The following is a 24,206-nucleotide window of genomic DNA, read 5'->3' on the forward strand; positions in this document are numbered from 1 at the left end:
TTACATACGGCTAATGATTAGCAACTTTTCTCAGAGATTTACAGTAATATTGACGACTTAGTCTCCATTCCAATTAATAGTGTATGTAACAGTTGCTTTGTTTTAGCTTACTTTGAACACTTACTTGGCCATTGGGCAGATGACAAACTTAACTCTTCTGGTGTTTTTTTCTTTTTGGCTGTGTCACATGGCTTGTGAGATCTTACTTCCCTGATCAGGGATTGAACTCAGGCCCACGGCAGTGAAAGTGCTGAGTCTTAACCACTGGACCACTAGGGAATTCCCAAAGTTAACTATTCTGTTACGGCAGATAACATTTTCTTTAGGGACTTGCAGTCATGGAGCTAGTACGAGTTATAGTAACCCTGTACTGTGAAGAAGGACAGCATGTTTCTCACTTCAGGTCCTATATTTTAATATGTAAAATTTATGGCTCTCATTCTTATTTGAGTTATTTTGTTTTTTAGATTGTATTCAAATTGCACAGGCTCTCCTGTAGACTTTTCCTCCTTTTATGATTCCCAACTTTTTGCCGTCTGAGCTGAATGCTTCCTCAGTATTGCTAAGGTGTAGCCTTTACTTAATCAGAACACGCTGTTCTTCTGCCCTTGGCCAACAGGTCCTGCTCTTTACCCCTGTCTAGCTGCCGGTGATCATTTCTGGAAGGACAGGTGTGTGCTGACGGATCCCATTGAGACCCTGCTCCTGCTGGAATCATTCTGTTTCATTTGTGATCCACAGGGAGAGCAGTGACCAGCTAGAGGCTTTTCTTAAGCAGAAGCCACATGGTGCTCCGAATGGAAGGTTTTTGCAGACTGCGGTTTGTTACAGGCAGGAGAGGCTGGCGCAGGAGTCTTGAGTGAGCGCTTTGACACACCGAGTAACAGCCCATTATCACTTGTGCTGGTGTCAAAACAATACCGCAGTTTACTCCTGCTGTCACACATGCTCCCTCGTAAGTCATTAGAGTGTTGGCGTGGACTCTTTCCGGGAGCAGTCAGAGATGCATTAGGAGAGGGGGAAGTGTTTATTAATTCAATTTAAGAAGTGCTCTTAATTATCTGCTCTGTGTCAGGCGCTGTGCCGGGGTTGGAGGTGGGGCTTCCATGCCAGAATGACAAGGTCCTGCCTTCAAGGTGCCTCTTGCCTAGGAGAGCACACAAGTGCAGGGGCCGTGGTAAAGAGTAATCTTGGAGGGGGCAAACAAAATTACTTTGAGAGTTCAAAATGGGGAGAAATATTACCAGGTTGGAGGGATCCATTTAGACTGATGAGGGCAGTGATATGTGAGAGGAGTCTTGACAAGACTATAGGATGTTGATGGGCAGAGATGAGGTGAGAGAGGCAGTTGGCAGGGAGTTCTGTTTAGCTGGTAGGCAGGATGTGCTTAGGGGAGATAGCAAGACTCAAGAATCTATCATAAAGAGCTTTGCCTGCCAGGTTGAAGAGTTAATGTTGATTTAGTGGTCCCCTGCTTGAGACCTCCGCTGAAAGGTTTTTGAGTCTGGGCAATGATATGTTAGGAATATGTCAGTGCATAGTAAGATGTTAGTTTAGGTATTAATCAGTTAAGATTGCAAGTGACTACATGTAGCAGAAACTCTACAAACAGGGGCTTTATTTGTCTTACGTAGTGACCAATCCAGGATAATACAGTATTTCCCAGTACTGCCAGGGACACAGCCTCCAGCTCTCTTCCTGGCTTCTCTTCTTATGTTTGCAAAATGACTGCTGTACCTCTAGACATCCAGTGCAGATTCCAGGCAGGAAGAGGGTGGGGAAAGAAGGACAAAAGGCCAAATACCTCTCCTCTTGAAGCTCTGTCTTTATTATTCTGGAAGGGATTTCATCCCCTAGGACTTTGTCATTTATCTCAGTTTCAGGTCTAGAGAGCCTGGGAAATCAAACTTTTTATTCGACACAGTGCTTCTAAGAAAAAAATTGGGATTCTTTGGGAAGAAAGAAATGGAGAGTGGATATTGGGTAGATAAGTAGCAGTGTTGGCTGCAGCTTGTTTGTGAATCTGTCGTGGGAAATCAGGGAAGACTGACAGCAGAGGGGCAGAAAGCTAATCATGCCAGCAAGGATTTCTGATTCGATTCAGAGAGAAAAACTTCAGAGTTTGGTTTCAGTTTTAGGTTTGCTTAGTGAAAGACTATGGGACAATGAGTTAGGGAAACGAGGCTTTAAATCTGGCACTATTATTAAAAATGCATGTTTTTGAAGAAGTCACTTCTCTGAACTTCAGTTTTCTTATCCATAAAATTGAGGACTTCAAAACCTGTGAGCCAAAATCTATGATGCTAAGAAATGATTGCATATGTGCTTTTGAATACTATTCTCAGATTAAACACTGAGTAAGTTATAAAAATAAACATACGGATTATGAGAAGATATACATTTTATTTAGAAATGTTTTCTTCTAATTTGAGGAACCAAAGAGCTAGCAAAAGCATTTCATGTATTAATTTTAAATAAATTTTTTAAAACAACATTGTAATATTCCTTGGCACTGGTGTTTTCTGTTATCAACTATACTTGCATTTAGTTACTGTTAAGGGAAGTAGGAGATAACAGATTCACTCCTGAGCCCCTGCTCTAACAGGATTATTTATAATGTGACAATTTATTACACGGTCTTTTCCTGATAAATAGCTCAATTACATTCTCCATGTATTTTACAGTTCCATCTGGGACAGCTCGTACCACGCAAAGCAAACTTGCACAGTTTCTATTTTTCATCTGTGACTTGTTCCCGTTAGGGGAGGTGGTGTCTCTTTTGATCCATCCCTGATTTCCTCCCAGACCCACCATGACAAGGTACACATGCCTAGCTCAGATGTGTCCACATTGTTTTAAGTAAGGAGGGAGATTCAAAGAAATAGGAAACCTGGCCACTGCCCCTGAGGGACTTATTACTCACTTGGGAAGAGAAGACAAAGACACACAGAATTCAGAACAGTACAAAAGACGAGCTAACAACTAACGAAGTGCTGGAGGCTGGAGTAGGCGTTGTCGTCTCTGTGTGTTGGGGGGTGGGTGTGTGTTAGTGGGGCGAGCAGCCATATGAGGGGTCCTTTCCTGGCTCACTCACTTGCTTACTCTCTCACCTTGTTGGGGGGCTTTTCTTCATCATTTGTCCTGAGAGTTCTTGTAGCTTTGATTTCTCCCTTTCTGTCGCCTCTTTCTGTTTGGTCTACAGAAACGCGCAATCAAGACCGCCCCGAACTGAAACAGAGATTCTCGGTATTTATTCCCTGACTCAGGCCACCACCATAGTCTATCTTTTCCTTGTTAAATGTATTCAAAGTTTGCATCACTCCATTCTTCTAATCTAGCTTCCATCCATCTCAAATCACTTTTCACAGTGCTTTTCTAGTCACCAAATTTAGGGGCCCCATGATCCAGCTTGTCTTCTTTTCATCTCCTTCCAATCATGGAACGGCTTGCGTTTTCTGCCCTCATTCAGAGTTGAATTTCTCCTTGTTCCTCAGATGCACCATATTCTTTCATGAATCTTCGTCTTTATGCATTTTCTGAAATGTTTGCTCTCTCTCCAGGTTGCGTGGAACACTTAAGAACCAATTACAATTGTAGTTATCCTAGGAGGATCATCCACTGTCCATTCACCAAAGAGCATTAATTAGTGCTTTCTTCTCTATGCTCCTAGAGCACTTATCTTTGTAACAGCAGTTAGCACAATAGATTATAGTTTATCTGTTTACCTATCTTTTCTCCCCTGGTCTGTGAGTTATTCTAGTCTAGAGACCATGTACTATCCACACCCACTGCTTGCCATATAGTCCGTACTATTGATACATTATAACCACTCTCATTGCTAAAATACTGGCTTTAGAGTCACGCTGCCGGAGTGCGTATGTTGACTACCACTTGCTTGCTTTGTGACATTGAAAAAGTGTGCAAACTTCCATGAACCTCGGTTTATCTGTAAAGAAGAATAGTACCTACCCTCATAATGTTGTGAGGATAAGATGACATACAAGTAATGTTCTTAGCATAGTGACTAGCACATGGTAGGTATTCATGTTAATAGAATATTTGTTAAAAAATATGTTAATAAATAGAACAATACTCGTTTGGTGGTAACACTGTCTACGGCCTCTTTCACTTTTTGTTTGAATGTAAATATAAGCAAGGAAAATTAAGGGTGTTGTCGTGCATAAATATGCTTGGTGAGCTTCTGGGTGGCAAACTCTAGTCAATAAAGATGAGATCTTTATCATAAGAAGAAAGAAACTACACAAGATCAGTAAATGCCATTTATTAGCAGTTACTATTTGGGCTTCTTTAATTAGAAAAAAGCCGCTAGGCATCTAAGATCACTAATAGAGCTTTAGAAGTAAGAGGCACAAAGGACTTTTATGACTTTTTAGAAAACGTTTTATTTTTGTATTTACAAAGGTGACTGTAAATGTTTTACCAGACCTTAAGTGTATGTTTTGATCTACCTTTGCACTTATTAACTGCTTATAGTAGGAAAATTCATCATAGGTTTTAACACTTGCTTTTATGATAGCCTTATGATGTCATTCTTGTGTAGTACATTGCATTAAAAAAAAGTGACCACCCTGAGAAGTCAGTTAAAATATTCCATAGTTAAAGTTATAACAACATGCGCTGGGAGGTCAGTTTTTCAGAGTTGTCATCTCCCTTCAAGATTGGAAATTGGTAAAGATGACAATCCCCAGCATTCTTTGTCCAATTCTTTGGGAAGATGATACTGGAAAATACTGAGTTCTGATAAATGAGGCATTAATAGGTCCTATTCTGACTGTCAAGTTATTTGCATTGAGGAATGGGTGGGTGATCTGTAATAGCAGTTTAACGCACATGCCAGTTGAGATGAGAGTATTCTGCCCGAGGAACAGTGGCTCGTTTTACAGTGTGGCCACAAAATTCAGCATGGTTGATCCTAACTGCCTCAAATATCATTAAACTAATCTCAGAGCCTGGGATTAAGTTTGGCTGACCAAGTGTCCTTTTCAGGTCAGAGTTCAAGGAGTCCTGGTAAAAGTTTCAGGGAGCAGGGAAGACAACCTGCTCTTGATATATTTTCAACAAAGATTTTGTTCTATAGAGTTTTAACAATCCCTCAAATACCCTTAACTGCTAAAATAACACAGAGAAAGGCAGTTCATAGTCTCAAAACTAGTCTGTTTACACAGGTTATTAATGACTCTGGCCTATAGAGTGTGTACAAACCAAAAAGAAAAGTCAGTGGGGTGGGGGATGGCATTGATGGAGAGAGAGGGAGCCGTGCTGACGCACTTCCTCTCCGCTTCATTCTTTGCACTCCTGTGATTAAATCCAGACTTAGCAGCGGTATCATTACATTGGGAAGATGAGCTACAGACTCTTTTGAAGTTGAATTTCTTAACATTACCCCCTGCAGTAGAAAGGGCATTTGCACTGTGACCAATCTTTAAAAACAAACCAATGCTAGACAGCATGCATATTTTAAGCAAAGATTCCTCCTTTATAAAAGCTTGACATTTGTTGCAGGTGGTGTTATAACACCATGGTATAGAAAAATCTAGTTTTGATTTTTTAAGTAAGGTATTGAAGATATAAAGTAAGCAGAGCTGTAGGGCACAGATTAATTTAGCCATGATAAATGTGTTAATTCACCATCTTGTCCATGGAAAAAGCTATTCCTCAGGGAAATGGTATTAACTATGCAATATCTTATAGCTGAATATTGCTCTGTAAAATGTTGGAGATTTACACATGATCTGAATTCAGCTTTCTACCTATTATTTTATTCAATGCCTTTTGTACATCAATAAATCTACTATAAATTCCCTCCCCCTCCAGTGCAGTGTAGATCACAGCTGAGTAGTGTGTAGGGCTGCCTGTGAAAAGGGAAAAACTGGAATGGACTATTAGGATTGGGGTTGAGCCCTAAAACATAATTAGAGATCATCTCTTCCCACCTCCCACCATATTCTGGAATCTCCTCCAGTTTCTCTGGTGGAGTGTTACTAGCCTGTGCTTCTAGGGATGGGGAACTCACTCCTTTTCGAGGCTATAGATGTCTGTCACGTTGCTCTAGTTTTATCATTTCCTGAGGATTGTAAAAGAAAAAAGGAAATAGTCTTCAGACAGAGTGTACCAATACTACTTCCTTTGTAGGACAGTTCAGATATTTGGAAAGTAATGATCATGCCCTCTCTAAGACTTCCTTTCTGTAGGCTAAACAACCACAGATGTCTGCGTGTATATTTGGTCCCTTTTCTATCCTTTCATGCTCTGTATCACCCTTGTCTTTGGTTGCTCTCCAGGTGTCCATGGCCCTTTGAAACTAACTCATCTCATTACCTCACATGTGATCTTGACTTTCTAGAAATGCATTAATTGTTTTTGGCAGATGTTCACAGTAGTGGCTCATGTTGAATAACCTTAATGAAATCAAGATTTTCGCTCTTTTGTTTTTTTCGCAAGAATTTAGGGAAGATCAATATTTATATATATATATATATGTGTGTGTGTGTGTGTGTGTGTGTGTCATATATATTGTATATATATCAGTATACATGACACTAATATATTAATTCTTGGTAAATTTCATTTTGCCTTATCTATTCAAGTGTTAATGGCCCACTGAGATAATTTTTTAATTAATTAATTTTTTGGCTGCGTTGGGTCTTCATTGCTGTGCGCAGGCTTTCTCTAGTTGTGGCGAGCAGGGGCTACTCTTTGTTGCGGTGCGCAGGCTTCTCATTGTGGTGGCTTCTCTTGTTGTGGAGCACGGGCTCTAGGCACGCGGGGTTCAGTAGTTGTGGCTTGCAGGCTCTAGAGCGCAGGCCCAGTAGTTGTGGTGCATAGGCTTAGTTGCTCTGCGGCATGTGGGATCTTCCTGGACAAGTGCTCGAAGGTGTGTCCCCTGCATTGGCAGGTATATTCTTAACTACTGCGGCACCTGGGAAGTCCTGAGATAATTTTTAATCTAAATTATATTATCAACTATATTGGCTTTGTGGACTCTACACATTTTATAAGCATCTTCATCCAGATCATTAGCAAAATGTTGAATGGGCAGGGCCAAACACAGAATGCTGGGTCATAACCCTGAAGACCACCTTGGAGGCTGACTGTTTACTTGGAGACTAGTTATTATTGAGCAAGGCACAAACTACCTAACTGTACTGTCTGTCTGGTCCACTAAGGTATCATGAAAGCTCTTCTCAAATATTTCTGCCATTCTTACACCCCTCATCAAAGGACATGATTTTAATTTGGCTTTATACTTTCTTTGTGGACTGAACTTTTTTTACTTCTTACATTTTGAACTTGGAGTTAACAGTTTGACTTGTTCTAGAATTCGTCTATTTCTTCATGATTTTATGTATGTATGCATTTACTTATTTTTTACTATCGGATATCATATCTACAGATTCCTCCAATACCCTGGGATGTGAGTTTTCTGGGCCAGGAGGCTTACACTCGTTTACAGCGGTCCGATGTTCTTTCATGGCTTTATTTCCTGTATTAGCTTTCAGGGCCTTCTCAAGCCATTGTTCTAGCATTTCTAGTTTGAAGCTTCTTTTGCTTTAGCAGAAGAAAAATGGGGATAGATGGGTAATTGGGTAGTTTTGCCTCCAGTCTTTTCATCTTTTTACATGATATCATCTCCCTTAAGCAGTTGTCCTGTCTTTTCGTAGATCATCATTTGGTCCCCGATTTTACCAAACACCTTTGTGAATGTTAGCAGGTTTCGCTTGTCTCAGGTGTTTTGGGGCTGTGACCTCTTCGTTAAGATTCTTTTAGAGATTCCTGCTTATTTCTCCACTCTACTTTCTACACTTTTTATGTAATTTTCAAGTTTTAAGCTCATAGGAGAACTTCCTAGGCAGCCACACAGAAGGCTTTCTAGTGCAGTGTTCAGATCCTGACCTCATTTCTTACTAGGGGAGCTGACCTTAGGAGAGTACCTGAAATTCTCTACACTTCATCTCTAGAATGGGTTCAGAGCCCACCTTACTTTAGGACAGTTTTAAAGATTAAGTGAGATTATTTTAATGACCAAAGAGTGGCATCATATTCAATGAATGTTATTCTTATTACTATTATTTTTCATGACGATGCTCGTTCATATTCTTTCCCATTTTTGTGACTGTACAGGCATTTTTACAGCCTCACATCTCTTTTAAACCATCTCCCTCAAAACAGCACTATCCACAGAATCACACCCATACTTTCAGCTTTTTGATGTCTGCTTTCCTAAGCTATAGACTACATGCCTCTTTCTAACAATGTCATTGCTTAATTTACTGTAAGTTTCAGGAGAAGCGGGCTTTTGTACCTCTGAGACTCCTATGGCTCCATGTATTTCAAGTTTATTCTTTTGATTTAAGCCCAGCATAGTTTAGCTTCATAAAGGTGTTCCATATGCTTTCCATAGTGAGTACCATGAGCCAGATGACTTCTGGGGGTGGTTTATGGCTCTTAAGATACTAAGCTCTCAGAAGGCTCTGTGGAAACCTCTGCTCTTCAAGGGGATAGACTGTCAGCTGAAAATGTTGGTATTTCCCTGGATTTTCTCACAAAAGACTATACATGGTGAAAACTAAACGTATTATTAGCAAATAGGGCTGGGAATTTAATGGGCTTAGGGGAAAATAAGTAAGAATTGTGGAAGCATAATTATGAAAATATAGGGTTTCACCGTGTTTACATTTTAACTTCCTACCTTGTTAGGTGTGTTAATTGTAAAGACTGCCTGCTTTTTATCTGTAGTATGCAGAGAATAAATAATAGTACTTACCACGGACCATGCAATATTCATATAATTAAGCATTCCTAAATTTTTGGAATTCCTAAGTAAGAATGAATTTGAAAGTGTCTGGCCCTGAGAGCTTTTTTCTTCTTTTTTCCTTTTTAAGAATATATATTTATATATAGAAATAAGCATGTGGAGTTTGATTTCTTTACCATGAATAATTGTACTAAAATATTTCTAGGACATGTTCTAAGTTTGCAGCTCTATGTGCGAAGGTTCAGAGAATACTTTTGAGGAAACTCCTTTCGTTTTCCCTGAAAAAATGATGGTGGTGGAGTACTTAAAAAAAATGTAGCTTCCCTCTCTCACCCATCACTTTCCTGTTCCCTCTGGCCTTCCTATACTTCCCCTGGGGAGACACTCTCTATTCTCGTATCTCCCTGAGAGGCCTGCTTTGCTGTGAGGTACTTCTGTAAGTGCAGACTCTTGGGCTTATCCTGACCTAGTGCATCCAGTCCCGTGGTGGCAGACCCCAGAATCTTCGTTTTCGTAAATTCTTTTTTTGGTGGGCGGGTCTCATGTCCCCAGGTTTTGAGAACCACCTCTCCAGTCCAATTGTCGCTGGCTTCAATAATGTCAGATGAAACCAACATTATGCAGTGTTCCTTCCGAAGTGCTTTGTTGTTGAAGAACAGGCTGCTGGTGGGCCAGAACAGATTGTCACCATGTAAATGGGGTGTCAAGGGACATAATTTTATGGGCTCACACCTATCTCTCAGCCAAAGACATTTCAGGTTAGTCGTGTGCCTGCACTGGTAAAGGAATATAGTCTCATTTGAACTGGGACAACCCTAGTTCTGGGTACATTCTGTGGTATTATATTTGCCAACTCATATTCAGCCCATGCATTTATAATTACTCAACTGTTTCCATGCATTGAGTCATTGCAGAAAAGCCGCTTCTTTGTAGAACCTCATTAAGATTTCAGCTGCTAACAGATTTTATTTTACAGTTCCAGCTTTCATGATATTAAGATATGGAGATTTAGGCTTCTGGGAGGGGTTATTTACAAGTTTAAAACTCTTAGCTATGGGAGCATCACAGTTATTTTAAGGGCATACCAAAAAGGGGAAAAAATGGGTAGTCCGGTATTCTAATCAAAGTAATGTAATACTTTGAAGGCAAAACTAAAGAATGCCAAATTGCCTTTTAAAAAATTACTTGTTTGGGGGCTTCCCTGGTGGCGCAGTGGTTGAGAGTCTGCCTGCCGGTGCAGGGGACACGGGTTCTTGCCCCGGTCCGGGAAGATCCCACATGCTGCAGAACGTCTAGGCCCGTGAGCCATGGCCGCTGAGCCTGCGCGTCCGGAGCCTGTGCTCCGCAACGGGAGAGGCCACAGCAGTGAGAGACCCGCGTACCGCAAAAAAAAAAAAAAAAAAAAAAAAAATTACTTGTTTGGGATTTGCATGATTTTATTTGAAATGTCTTTTAATTTAACGCAATGTTATTTAAAATTCTGGGGGCCTAAAAAGACCCACATATCATTAAAGCACTATTCACAGTGTTTGTATTTTCTTAAATGAGTATACTTTCTTTATGCTAAGTATACATGGTAAATGAATAATCTCTGGCTTAACTGGCATAGATTTCTTTTGTGGTTTTACCCAAAATTATACTGAGCCATTTTATACCCTGTATTGCTCTTTACCATGGTATTTTAAAACTTTCTTCTAAATAATGTGCACTATTTTAATTAAGGTAAGTAACCATTAACTGAGAGTTATGGGTTATGTCAATTAGAGCTGCCACTTATATTTTATCTTCTATCTGTTAACATAATAATCATTCTTTAAGCCGCCCACAAAGGGAAGTGAGCTAAGTCAGAGCGAGCAGGTCCATGTCAGGAGTTGGGAGTGCTAGCCTTTGAGAAGTTCTTATCTCCTTCCTTGTCATGGTGTTACCATTGCTTTCACTGAATAGGCATTGGCTGCTTGTCCTGTTTGGTAATCCTCTTTAGTATTTCCAACGGGGAAGTTTTACTCATCCAGCGCTTAGGGGCCCTTCTTTCCCTCACTGGGCATCTGTCCAGGGATCATTTACTTGCTGATTTGTCCCTGGTGTCCTTGCCTTACCTATTGTTTCTCCAGCCAGGTGATAAGAAGCCCCTTGTTGACAGACATTGTTTTCTGACTTCTGTGTCCCCTGTGGTTTGGTGTCCTGCCATCCCAGGAGGCACCGTGTAGATGTTGGCTGCATAGAGGATGAAGACTAGGAGAGGAGTTAATTTCTGCTAACTGACCAGATTCATTTAATTTGTTGGTGTTCCTATGCAGCCACTTTGAATATCAGGCTTTCTTCCTTAATATCCTTTTAGGCAACATCGGAACTGTTCATGTTTCTATCTAAAGGTTTCTAAATTGGACGATTTCTCATCTGAAAATAGTCTAGAATTTATAAAAGAACAGAGATTTCTGAATGCAGATAGCTTCCTTTCGTGTGTAGGTTGTTTTGCTTAATGATTTGCAAGGAAAGCACAGAATTTTAACAGTAATAAATTCATCCATTGTAGGAAGTTTGAAAAATACAAAACAGTGGGAAGGATAAAGTAAAATTGCCCTTTGATATCACCTGTGGTCCAAGATATTTCTTATCTTAAAAATTTTGCTGATAAAGTTAAAGATTTCTACATCCCTTTTAGTTTCTTTTCCTTTCCCTCCTCATAGGCACAGGACTATATCTGTATATACTTAATATAGCAAACATTTTCCGTGGCATTAATTTTTAATGATTTCCTAATGGTTGATGGTGTGGGTTATACCATAATTTACTTAACCATCCCGTTTGTTTTAGGCATTTAGGTTGTTTAGAGTTTTTTGTTTTTGCAGATAACTCTTTAATAAATATCTTTGTATTTGATGTCCTTCTATGTTTATGACTAATTGGAGTAATGTTCAATACTTTTAAAAATTCTCGACTATATTCCCAGGTGACAAATTCATGATTAATTTTCAGTGATATTTAAGATGTTAAATTGTCAGACTTCAGGCTTTAAATTTAACTTAAAACTTAATGAGTTTCTCGTCATTATAGTTAACCTGGAGTTAGAAAATAAGTAGAATTCGGGCTGGTGAAGGGCTTTATTGTCCTGATTTAAGGGTCAAACTGAAGAATTTATAAAGCATGCCTGCAATTACAAGACAGCTATATCTGAGTATTCTAAGGTATAGCAGTCATTTAAAATGCATGGCATTCATAATATTTAAATGTTTTATTATGAAATACGGCACACTCACACAAGAATATGTCATGTACATGCTTAACACTAAAGAGTAAATAGTAAGACAAGTACCCTTGTATTCACCACTCTGCTTAGGAAATAGAATATTACCAGTACCTATGAAACTTCTTCATGTTCTCAGTATGATTGATGGTTTTTGTCATCTGCGTTTGTGTTTGTTTTCAACGTCAAGGAGCTCAGTGATACTGGGTAAGAAGTTTTGTAAATGTTTAATCATCTTCAGTTCCACTGCTTCCACCTCATCCAGTTGACCATCCCTTCTCACCTAGCATGTTGCAACAGCCTCCAAACTGGCTTCTCTGCCTTTCACTCCTGAGCCACTTTAGTTCAGGACCTCAACACAACACTCCCTCCACCCCAGCCTGCCAGAGTCATAGCTTAAATACAAAAACTGAATAATGCCATTCATCTGCCCAAAACCCTTCCTGGTTTTCTGTTTGATTTAGACTAAAATTCAAATACTTGGCTGTGACCTGCAAAGCTCTGGCTGTCTTGGCCTCCATCCTTAAGCACTTACTCTCCCCATTTCTGCTCTCAGCCACACGGGCCTTCTTTAAGTAAGCCTAGGCCACATCTTTCCTGCTTCATGACCGTGTATACATTCTTTCGCCCACTTTTGCTCACTACCCTGTTTTCACCACATTTTAGTGAAAACTTTCCTTTTCATTCCTTGAGCCGTTTTCCCTATCTGATTATTCTTTCTCATAGCATCCTATTATTTTGTGCTTAGCACTTGTTGAATTTTTCATTTTGCCTTTGTTTATTGGTTAGACCTAGTAGACTCTTAAGTTTCATGAGTGTAGGCACCATGCCTATCTTGTTCACTACCGTGTACCTCTAATACCTGGGTAAACACTCCAGAAATGTTAAAACAATTGAATGAAAAAATTTAATGCTGAATTTGGAAGAGAATATTAATATTACAAAGCTTTTTATGTTCAAAAATGATATATGTTATTTTGGTCCAACAAAATACAGCTGATTCAGTTCATTGAATTAGGCCTACATCCCTGTACCACCTTTTGCTGCATAAATATATTATTTTTAAGTCTAACTGACCCATTTATTAAATGTGAGCAATTTAGGTTTCAATACTCCATTAGGGATTTATTTTCTCTCAAGTGCTTATCATAAGTATTTAAAATAGAAAGATTTAGGTAACATAATATAGTAGAAAGGATCTTGATATAATGGAAAGAATGTGGGCTTTGGAGTCATAAAAACTTGAGTTTAAATAGTAGTTATGCTGTTTGTTAGCTGTATAATCTTTGGAAACTACGTAACCTTTTTGTCCTCTGGTGTTCTCATCTGCAAAATGTGATGATAACATCTACCTTATCGGTTTGTTGAGAAGATCAAAGGAGGTAATAAATCCTAGCACTGTGCTTCCCACAAAATAGGCACTTAATTCATGATATTATTATTAGAAGCTATGTGCCTATAGCAAGCTGCTTAATCTTTTCCTGCTACTATTTCTTAATCTGTAAAATGGGGATAATTCTTACTTTATGGGAATAATTTGAGGATTAAATGATACAATGTATGAGTGTATTGATGTAGGACATCTAGAGCAATTCTCCCTGACTCATAGTTGACCCTCAATCAACGAATAAGGGTGATTGATAAAAAAGGACTTGAGATCAAGTTACTTAGTGGGAATTTGGAGTCTTTAAATTCCATTGATTCATTCAGTACATATTTATGGGGTGTCTGTTTTATGCCAGGTGCTTGGCTCAGTGCTACAGCTGCAAGGATGGCCAGGATGAAACTCCATGGAGTGGCCTACAGTTTAATGGGGAAAGGGGATTTTACATGAACTGTTTAGTAATTTACCTCATGAATAAATACCAGCATAGTGAGATTATCTTGGGGGGGAATAGGAAAAGGGCTGTTCCATCTGGAGGTAGTGTTGGAGTTGGATTTCAAAGGCTAAGCAGGAGTTCTTCAAAGCGTAAGAGGTGCCATGATATGGGGAAAAAATATCGGCCATGGCATCAGGCACACCTGGCTTCCAGTCTCTGCCACTTAACATCTTTGTGATGTTAGGCAAGTTATTTAGCTTCATCTAAAATGGAGCCTCTCATATCTATGTCATAGGATTTTTGTGAAAGTTAATACAGTAAGAAAGTGTTCAGCTCATAGTAAGGACTTATATATGTGGGTTCTTTGCAACCACCTGGAATTTTGTCCTCTATCACAGGAAATTACAAAATGACCTCCACTCCCATGGGTCCATAGTTATACTGTCTTGATCTGGTCAAACATGAATTTTTTTCACTTGGTTAAATCTTTTTTAGATCTTTGTTTTTAAAAGTTCAAAGATTGACTATTCACCACTTCAAATTCAATTTGTTAGAACATTTACTTGGCTCTTTAGGAGTTTCACTGTCACTCATGGTCAGAGAAAATACTGTCCTCCTTCCTCTGGGATTCTAAACAAGAAATCCGTCTTTTTTTTTTTTTTTTTTTGCGGTGCGCGGGCCTCTCACTGTTGTGGCCTCTCCCGTTGCAGAGCACAGGCTCTGGACGCGCTGGCTCACGGGCCCAGCCGCTCGGCGGCATGTGGGATCTTCCTGGACCGGGGCACGAACCCGCGTCCCCTGCATCGGCAGGTGTACTCTCAACCACTGCACCCCCAGGGAAGCCCAGAAATCAGTCATTTTAAACTCTTTGTCATCCTGCTTACTCTTGATAATGTCAACAACAATGGCAGCTTACATTTGGTTAGCAGTTTAGAATTTACAGAGAACCTGAATTCATATTGCTTCATTGAATGCTCTCAACAACTCTTGAGATGGAGGCCATTATGATCTTGTTTACAGGGGAGGAGATGGAGAGGTACAGAGGGGTAAATGACTTGGTCTTCTGATTCTAATCCAGTACTTCTAACTTGATAGCACACCTGCCTTTCTCTTTTGCCTGTCTTCAGATCCCATCATTCCTTCCAAGGTTGCCAGCATTCATCCTCCTTTTTCTTTTAGACTGCAGCCGTCTTGTTTAGTTCTGTATGGCCCGGGTTATGCAGCAGTCTCCTATGACCTAGATTCTGTAGCTCTAGGAAAGCTTGTACCTGCCTTTTGTTGATTTTGATAGACTGGTATTTCTCCATCATTTCTTGGTGCTCTCCAGTGGCTTCTCACTGCCCCGTGAAGCAACTTCAGGATCCTTTTACATTCCCCCTCAAAACCACCAGTGATTCTTCATTCCTTTTTTAATTAAATTTTTATTTATTTATTTTTGGCTGCTTTGGGTCTTCGTTGCTGTGCATGGGCTTTCTCTAGTTGCAGTGAGCGGGGGCTGCTCTTCGTTGCGGTGTGCAGGCTTCTCTTGTTGCGGAGCACGGGCTCTAGGTGCGCGGGCTTCAGTAGTTGTGGCTCGTGGGCTCTAGAGTGCAGGCTCAGTAGTTGTGGCTCATGGGCTTAGTTGTTATGTGGCATGTGGTATCTTCTTGGACGAAGGCTCAAAGCCGTGTCCCTTGCATTGGCAGGCGGATTCTTAACCACTGTGCCACCAGGGAAGCCCCTGATTCTTCATTTCTTGACCTTAATTCCACCATCTTGTTGAGGTATGGAGTGTACTTAAGATGTGGCTTCTTTGAAGTGGAGCCATTTTCCTTGTAACATCCTTGGGCTCCTCAGCACCCTGCTAAGCACCTTCTACATGTCTTTCTAAAACAGCAGAAACCAAATTCTTCCATGATGGCTCTCTCTTGGGACACCCATGTCTATATTAACTCCATTTAAAAAAAATTATTTGATATACTTACCTTTGTGAGTTTATTCTTCTCTTCTAGATCTTGTGTGGCTTACATTACTCATCATTCATTATTGCTGAGTTATTTTTCAGAGTCACCCAGGCTTGAACTGAATGACTTAGATTATAAGTTCTTGGGCTATAACGAGCACCGTCATTTTAAATTATTCTACGAGCAGCAGAAGCCAGTGTTGAGATGATAATGGTGATACTTAATATAATGTTTTTCTCTGTTAGATCATAGGTTTATAAATAATGATTAGTCTTGGAATCTCTGCTAGCTGCAGCTTGTTTCCCACATTCAGGGTATATTTCCATTTAGCACGTCTTTACAAAATATAAAAACACTAAATTCAAATTCAGATTGATTAAAAATTATACTGTAGAGGATGTGAAGATCTATTACAAGATATGACTTTTTTTTTTTTTTTAAGCATTTGTGATCCCTGCCCACTCCTTTGCCTAGCACCTTTTATTTTGTTATCTTTGTTTTAGTAAATAGCCATTCAGGAAGATGGTTTTGCACAAAAAGAATGAAAATAAAGGCATGAAAGAAAATGTATGCACTACCATCTCTTTGTCTCTCCCTCTGAGATTTTATGTATGCTCGGCTTCAAAAACCAGTTTAAAAATAAAAAAGATGAGGGCGGTTGCAATCTGCTCCATTTTATGCAGATTAGGTATGGCCCTCCGGCACCTGCCAAATTGCTAATATGGCCTTCCAGTTGGGTCTGATTAGTGTCAACCCAGATCTCCTTTTCCATTGAAATAGAAATACATTTGCTGGGAATAAGTTAACAACAGAGGTGATATTTTCACTAATAACCGTGGGTATAACCGTGTTTTACTTGGACAGTTTCTCAGTGTCGATGAAGCAGACTAACCTGGGCATTTATGATTTCCTTCACTCTCATTTGGCTTCTACTCCCTGAGGACTTTGGGGTTTCCAGAGTCCAGTGGGACTGTGACTTCCCTTTGTGCTATGATGACTTTGAAAGGTCATTTTCCTCTGCATTCCAAATGCAAAGTGTTATTGTCGGTTTTTTTTTTTTTGGTTTTTTTTTTTTTTTGTAAAACACGTTGGTAGGCTTTACATTTGCAAAAGCAAATACCTTAAATTGGCCAGAATGAATGTTTGTTTAAGGATACCCACTCTGGGCAATTGAATTTTTGGATTATTGCAACAGTTATTTTCAGTGCCTCAGGGTGAAGCATTAATTATCTTCCAAAAAGATAATTGAGACAGTAAATATGGAAATCTCAAGCATCTCTTATGACTCTATTAGAGCAGATTTTAAGAAAATATTTTGATAGCAATGATTGCATTTTGTAGGAAAAGAAGAATAAAAGGTTTGCATGACCAAGCAGGGGCTGGAAGTTCAGGAAGAAAAAAACGGGGGCCCTATCTCCAGATTTGGGTGCAAAAGAGTTCTAGAAAATAGAGTCAACTTTGTCAGTCATCTAAATCAAGCCCATTTTGAAAATTGCTGCATATTTAATGTGAGCAGTATCTCCTATGGAGTCATTTTGTAACTCAAATTATTTTTTTGCCAGTGGAGGAGCAAGCAACATATTAAATAGTTGACTTAGTCTACATCATCATGACTAGACCAGAGAGAGAAGTAACTGTGCCCCAAATACTGTAGTAAGTTCTTTATGTGGATTTGCTTCACGTGGAATGGTTTATGGATGAATAAAAAAATTTGGTTTTTAGGGCTCTTATTCTGATTTATTATAAGCATTATTACATGCACCACCCCACCCCAACATTTTGCATAATTAATTAATTACCATCAGGTAATTCAGTAGCAGGGGCAAGAATTACAAAGCTCTTGTTTCTAATTTCTTTATTTTACTTGGTAAAATGCAAATTGAATGCTAAAATTAATAGTCATATAGATGTGATTGGGGAAGAAATTTGCAATCAGTTTTGAACTCATAGTTCTTAGAACGTAATCACGTTTCAGTATTACCATGCCAGCATTTTTTTGAGCCTCTACTAAGTGCCAGTCATCAGGTGAGGGCACTCAGATGAATGAGATAATCTCTGATTGATTAAAACTAGTTTTGAGATGTTTCCAAGTGTGTAAAAACCACAAATTGATAAATAAATGTCTATGGCCATTTAACTTAAGTACATTTAATGAACTGTGAATGATATGGAAAAGTATTTTATCAGAACTTAAAATTTAATAACTTATTCTTTGTTTCTGGTGTGAAATAATTTTACTGTGATATTGGATAACTTGGTTAACTGCTTTCTTCTAGTATAGCAACATAGCAATACCATGATAAGCATAAAATAAACACCCAGTTTATTGCTGGATCATTATAAAGTGAATATGATAATATACTGTTGAACAGCTAAAGTGAGCATAAAAGGAAAATTTGGGCCCCTGAAGGTACATGCTGCTCATCAATATATGAAAGAGTAGACGTGAAGAAAATCAGTCTTCTTGTAGTGAATATTTTCTGTACTCCTCCCATATATTGTAGAATATATATGTGAAAACAACAAAATAAAATAACAAAAAATGAAATAAACTGATTTTTTTTTTTTTTTTTTTTTTTTTACATTTGACTTAGTGACCTGACTATGTTTTTAAGATTTGTGATTTTTCCTTCCTGTTAGAGGTGGGAAGGTGATGGTGGCTTGACAGAATCAAAACGAAACACCACTCAAGATGTTTCAAGAATAATTGAATTAAAAGTCCGCTTGATATCACAGCCCCTGTGGGCTTCTTTCCAGCCTTTTTTCTAATGGAACACAACAGAAATTTACAGTATTAGGTCTCATATAATCCCTGTCTTCTCCTTGTCTTCCTTACCAGTTTTTATTTTTTAATGCCCTGAATAAAAGTAAGTCTGTTTACATTTTGAGGATCTTGTGTATCAATGATTCCTAGGGAATTTCTTAGTATTTATAATTAGATAATTTTGAAATTTCAGTACCTTGCTCTTAATTTTCAGAATACTTCCTGAATGAATTAGATTTATTTACTTATGTGGGTTATGCTAGGGGCTTAGTTCATATACAAATATATCTTTAAGGAGAGGAAATTACTTATTTGTGGAGGTATAAAACACTATATTTCTTCTATTTTGTGCTATGGAAATGCAAAATTGATCTGAGTGTAACTTACTTTTCTAATAATTGTGTTATTGTCTTTCATTCACATAAAATAATCCCTGGGGAAAGCCACTCTTAGCTAATAATTTTAATGTAAAGAAGTGATGAGCACAATTATATTTATTCAGGTAGCAGTCCATTAGTAGTCTGTAAGCAGCAGCTTTCTTATTTTAGTTAGAAGTGCAGCTGGCAGAATGATATTCAGTTAAAAACAATCCTGATTGAGCCACGTTCCCTTTTTTGGTTGATATGAAAGCCATTGTTGTTTTGCTCACCAACTGGCAGACCTTCAATTATCCTGAATTTAGAAGTTGTTTACTATACTTTGAAAGTTTAAAAATGAGCCCTCCTTGAGAAACAAAGAGCTGGGTGCTTGCCATTTTTTAATTTTTTTATAGAAAAGTAGAATTTTAATGAAAGAAAAATCAATCTACCAGTTCAATGTTGAGTTTATTTTCACAGTTTTGAAGTCTTAATGTGTTTTTTAAATGCTAGTAATCAAAGCCACCATTATTGGTCCCCAAAGTATTCGGGCAGTGTTTTGACTTAGAGTGTCAGAGCTGTGAGGGGGAGATCATCAGTAAGTCTCTGTGGGTGGGGTGGATTCCTTGAGAAGATTTGGTTTGAGGGTTTCAATCGCTCAGGCCTTTCTCCGTGGCTTCAACAGCTGTCTAGAATATCTGGTCTTCCTGGATGTCCAGGGTGCCAAGAGTGTGAGGACTCAATTTTCTACCTGTTGAGGGTTAACAGGATGCTAGGGATGGAGTCCGGGTAGGAAACATCAGTTGAACCTGCCAGGTGAACTAGTGCTGCCCATTGGCCATTGGCAGAGTGGCCGGCCCCCCCTCCCTCCTCCCTCCCTCCTCCTCCCTTCCTCCCTCCCTTCCCCTCTCTCCTTCCCTCCCTCCCTTCCTTCCCTCCTTCCTCCCTTCCTCCCTCTTTCTTCCCTCCTTCCTCCCTTTCTCCCTCCCTTCCTTCCTCCGTCCCTCTCATATCTTTGTGCCTCCACCGTCTGCCAGGAACTGTGCTTACAGTCTAGTGAGGAATCGAGACAATAAGTATTTACAAGTACAGAGGATCTCTGGGATGCTTTGCATCAGAGGGCAGGGGTGAGATGCAGTTCCTGACATCCCTCTCAGATTGCAGCCACTCCTAAAGATGGTAAGATTTCCTGCTCAAAGAAATTAAGTGACTTGCCCCAGTCACTGAGAGAACAATTTCCAAGCCCAGGCTCTTTTGACTACGTCAGGTGACTTGCCATGTTGGCCAGTGACATTTTAGAAGATTCACGTTTTTGCTTAAGTAAAAACATTGTAAAAAATGTAATGCTTACCTCTTTTATGTTAACTTACAGTTCATGAATGCCAGCGTATGTTTATGCAGCACTTTATAATTTTCAGTGCCATTTAGCTCATGTTATTTTATTATAATTACCATTTTGTGAGTCAGGCAGGGGAATTTTTGTTGTTGGTGGTTTTACTCTGGTTTTGCTTTTAAATCCCCATTTTATAGAAGAGAAAATAGGTGCCCAGAGAGGTTAAGTGAGTTCCCCATAGGTGCAGAGCTACAGCCAACGAGGTTCAGATCCAACACCAGACCTGGGTATCCTGATTCCCAGTCTGCTGCTCTTTCAGACAGAGTGGCTTTCTTGTTTCATGACGGTCATGCACACACTGTATTTTAGGCATCCTCATGCTTATGGGCCTGTAGCTAGGGTTGTATGAACAGTTAAACTGGCCTTCTGGCAGCATATAATCTAAATAAGGTAAAGAGTTCCTGGAGTTTATGCCTATACAGGAAACCCTTTTCTTCTGCTATCACCTATTCTCCCCATGCCATATCCCACAAACTTAAGGAGGTCTGTAACTGTGTTACAATGCACTCCTAACTCTATTTTCCTTCTCACGTGCCAGAACTTTCTCCTTTCTCTTTGCTTATCCTCCTTGACAGTAGTGAGGGTATTTGCTGGTGAGTTGGAAAAACGGAATCTGGGAATCTCTTGGTTTCCTGCCCTTCTTTTGAGGAGAATCAGTGGATTGATCTTCTCCTTGCTCAGGTTCTCATTTTTACTAGACGCTTGGGCAGTGCTTCCCAAACCTGGCTCATCCTCAGCATCTCCAAAGATCTACTCTGGAGCTCCTGTTCCACAAGTCCGGGTGGGGCCCACAACTGCTCTAGGGATAAACTTGATCTTGAATGCTTTAGCCGTTCACTTAATATGACCACTCTCAACAGGACAGTTTAGTCTTTACTAAACTGCAAATTCCTGGGAATGGGGAGGAAAAAAAATCCATTTCTGACCTTCCCCTACCCTCCAGATCATCTGAAACTGTTCAGCCCATCTACCATGGGATAACTAGACATCCTGTCAGGGATAATTGTTAAGTTTGTACTACAGTTCGGTTACCCATTGATTTATATGGCATTTTTCTGACATGGCTGAATATTTTAGGGGGCTCAAATAGACCACTGTCATCATTCATCACTATGTATGTTGTGACTATAGATCTACCTTTTATTCACTTCAAGAAACATTTATCTAATGAGAGCATACCTCATATGTATTGGGCCTTTCGCTTCTTTAGTGTAGCCGTTAAAATGGTAGTGCTATATTTAAAAGTTTGGTTTGCCGCTTCTAAATACATTTCCAAGAAAATGGAAATCAAGGAACTATCAAAACTTCTTTGAATGTAAAATATCTGAAACCTGCAAACCATGTACATTTTTAGATTTAATAGTAGAGTATATGTGAAGATGTACTGAAAGTAAAAATTATTAAAATGTTCTTAAAGGAAACTCCCAAGAATTTAAACAAAACAAAACCCCTCCAAATTAATAGCAGTTGCCATTTTGTAATCATTATAGCTGTATTTGCTCCCATGTTTTGTAGTTTCTTAACAAATTACTGTGAAATTAGGTTAGTTGGAACATGAATAAATGTACAACATAAATGAGTATACTTCTGCCTTCATATTATATGGCAGCATTTTCTTTGATAATCGACATGCCCTCATAATATTGCCCTTAAGATCAGATATTATATAACCTTAAATTATAGGAAACAGAATATGCCTGAAGGACAATTCTGCAATATATAATTGGGAGCATGCAGTTGATAGAATTTCCAAGGGTGTTGAGCCCAGTGACAAGGTACCTGGAAAGCTGGGTCCTTAGGGAAAATTTGTTGCCACATTTGAGCTTCCATCTGAAAAAAATACATGTAATTAATTAAGATGGGAAATATTCATGCATAACTGTATTTTTAGATCTTCAGTGCATACTTCTTACCCCAGAGGATGCAGAAACAGTGGCTAAACCTAAGTTATGAATAGCATCTGCTAGAATATAGCAAAGCATGTTTAAAAGAGTATACATTTTCCCCTGTGTCTTTGATTATTGAAGATACTTTAGGGGGACAAATGCTAGAGGAAAATCTCTTTATGCAAATGTATTTCTGAGTTGAAAGGAGGAGAAGTTTGTTTGTGTTACCTGCCAAAATTAATCATTTAATTCTAAACTCTTTCAGATAATGATTAAACTGAGAACAATAATAAGAAAATATATACCAGATGAAATAGTTTTTAAGCAGTGGCAGAAGCTTAGAACTGATCACAAATAATTTCTCATAATGCTTTTCTTTCTCATTTGTCCTATTCCCCCATGTAATAGTTTTAAATGGCGCTCTTATGAAATAAATAACTAAACACCAACCATATTTTTTTCATATCCTGAACAATATTTTGGCTGTTTTTCAGAAGAATCGGAATTCTGAAAATTAAATAAAGGTTTCTAAAATACCAACTTCAGAAAGTTTTATTTAATTTGTGGAATAATTTTGTTCTCTCTTTTTTTTTCAATAGGGTCTTTATTAATTTAGTCTAGTTACTTAGTGCTTATATTAAATAATCTAATAAAAGTAAGGGTTATAACATAACGTTTCCCAAATGTGAAGCAGCATCTATTACATGAGACAAAAATCTTTATGCTGCAAAATGTAAAAACCATGTATAGAGTTACAAGGCATCAAATGGTACTGTATGTATTTTTTTAAGTAGAACATTTTTGTAGCATAAGGGGGTAGTCAGCTCAAGAAAAGATTGGCAGACAGCTGTGTATCACTATAGTTTATTCTGAAAGTGCTCTAAAATTCATATTTCAGTTTTTCAAGGCCAATAATATTCCTTATGATCAATTATCCTGATACAGATATGATTTAAGATTAAAGGTAATGTCCTAAAGAGTAGAAACCTACCTTATTTGTGTTTGTCACTAATACCCAAATTGCTGCAGGTAGAGCTTTCTCTGTGTGTTTGTGTGTGTGTGTGTGTGTGTGTGTGTGTGTGTGTGTGTGTGTGCGTATTTTTAGATAAATTCATTTAACCAGTACAGCCTCAGTATTTATTCTGAATTGTCAAATCTTCTGTTTTGGTCCGGTGTTTTCTTTTGTATTATTATAAATACAGGATTAAGTGTATTGTAGGTTCCCAGACAAGTATGTTTTGAGGTTTCATTAATTTGTGTAAGTTATAATGGTACTTGAATAACGTAAAATGCTGGAAGAATGCTATTTCATTTACCATTTACTTTTCCCTCAATACAAGACATTTGAAATATAGATAGTCTTTAAAATAAAAACTGAATATGTAGGAGTTTCAGTAAATTGTACTGGGGTACTGCTAAGCTGTGGATTAAAAAAGGAAAATATGTACACTTCAAAAACCATTTTTGTTTTGCCTTTTTTCTCTTTCCTCATTGAAAACTCATTCCTACCACAGGTTTCACAATAGTAACTACAATTTACGTCCTTATGCTGCTACAGTTTGACGACATACCACAGTCAGGCCACAGGTTAGAAACACAGGCTGAGTTATTATATACTGCTGGGTAGTGATTTCCTGTGAACTGATTTATGGATAAATAATTCTATGTTCTTATTATATAGGACAGTTTTTAATTTCTTTAACAAAGCATAGCTGAACAACAGAAAATTACACGCTATAGCATAGGGACACGACCACTCTGAGGAGGATAAACAGATGCGATCAATGTCATGAGTTCTCCTATTTTTAAAAGGGGCCTCATCAGCAGTTGGTGTATTGTGGAAATAATACCGCTAACCAGAAGCCCCAAGGCTTAGTTACTCTGAGACTGGGATTTTTTTTATTGATACTCTTTTGCTGAGATCTTTTCAGGGAGTTAATGAAATGTATAAACCCAAGCCTTTAGATATTAAAGCTAATGTCTCATTTTTTTCCCAGGCTGAGTTTTCATTTTGCTTTGAAAGT

General features: G+C 38.6%; 1 protein-coding gene across 3 annotated transcripts in view; it reads left to right on the forward strand.

Annotated features, from left to right (window-relative positions):
* Positions 1-24,206, forward strand: part of SATB2 (SATB homeobox 2) — a 192,176-nt gene that overhangs the window by 46,272 nt on the left and 121,698 nt on the right. The gene's annotated exons all lie outside the window — the stretch shown is intronic.

The sequence above is a fragment of the Aethalodelphis obliquidens genome, unplaced genomic scaffold (genome assembly GCF_003676395.1).
Source record: "Aethalodelphis obliquidens isolate GAN/ISIS:26980383/991018 unplaced genomic scaffold, ASM367639v1 scaffold2, whole genome shotgun sequence".
Lineage (NCBI taxonomy): Eukaryota > Metazoa > Chordata > Mammalia > Artiodactyla > Delphinidae > Aethalodelphis > Aethalodelphis obliquidens.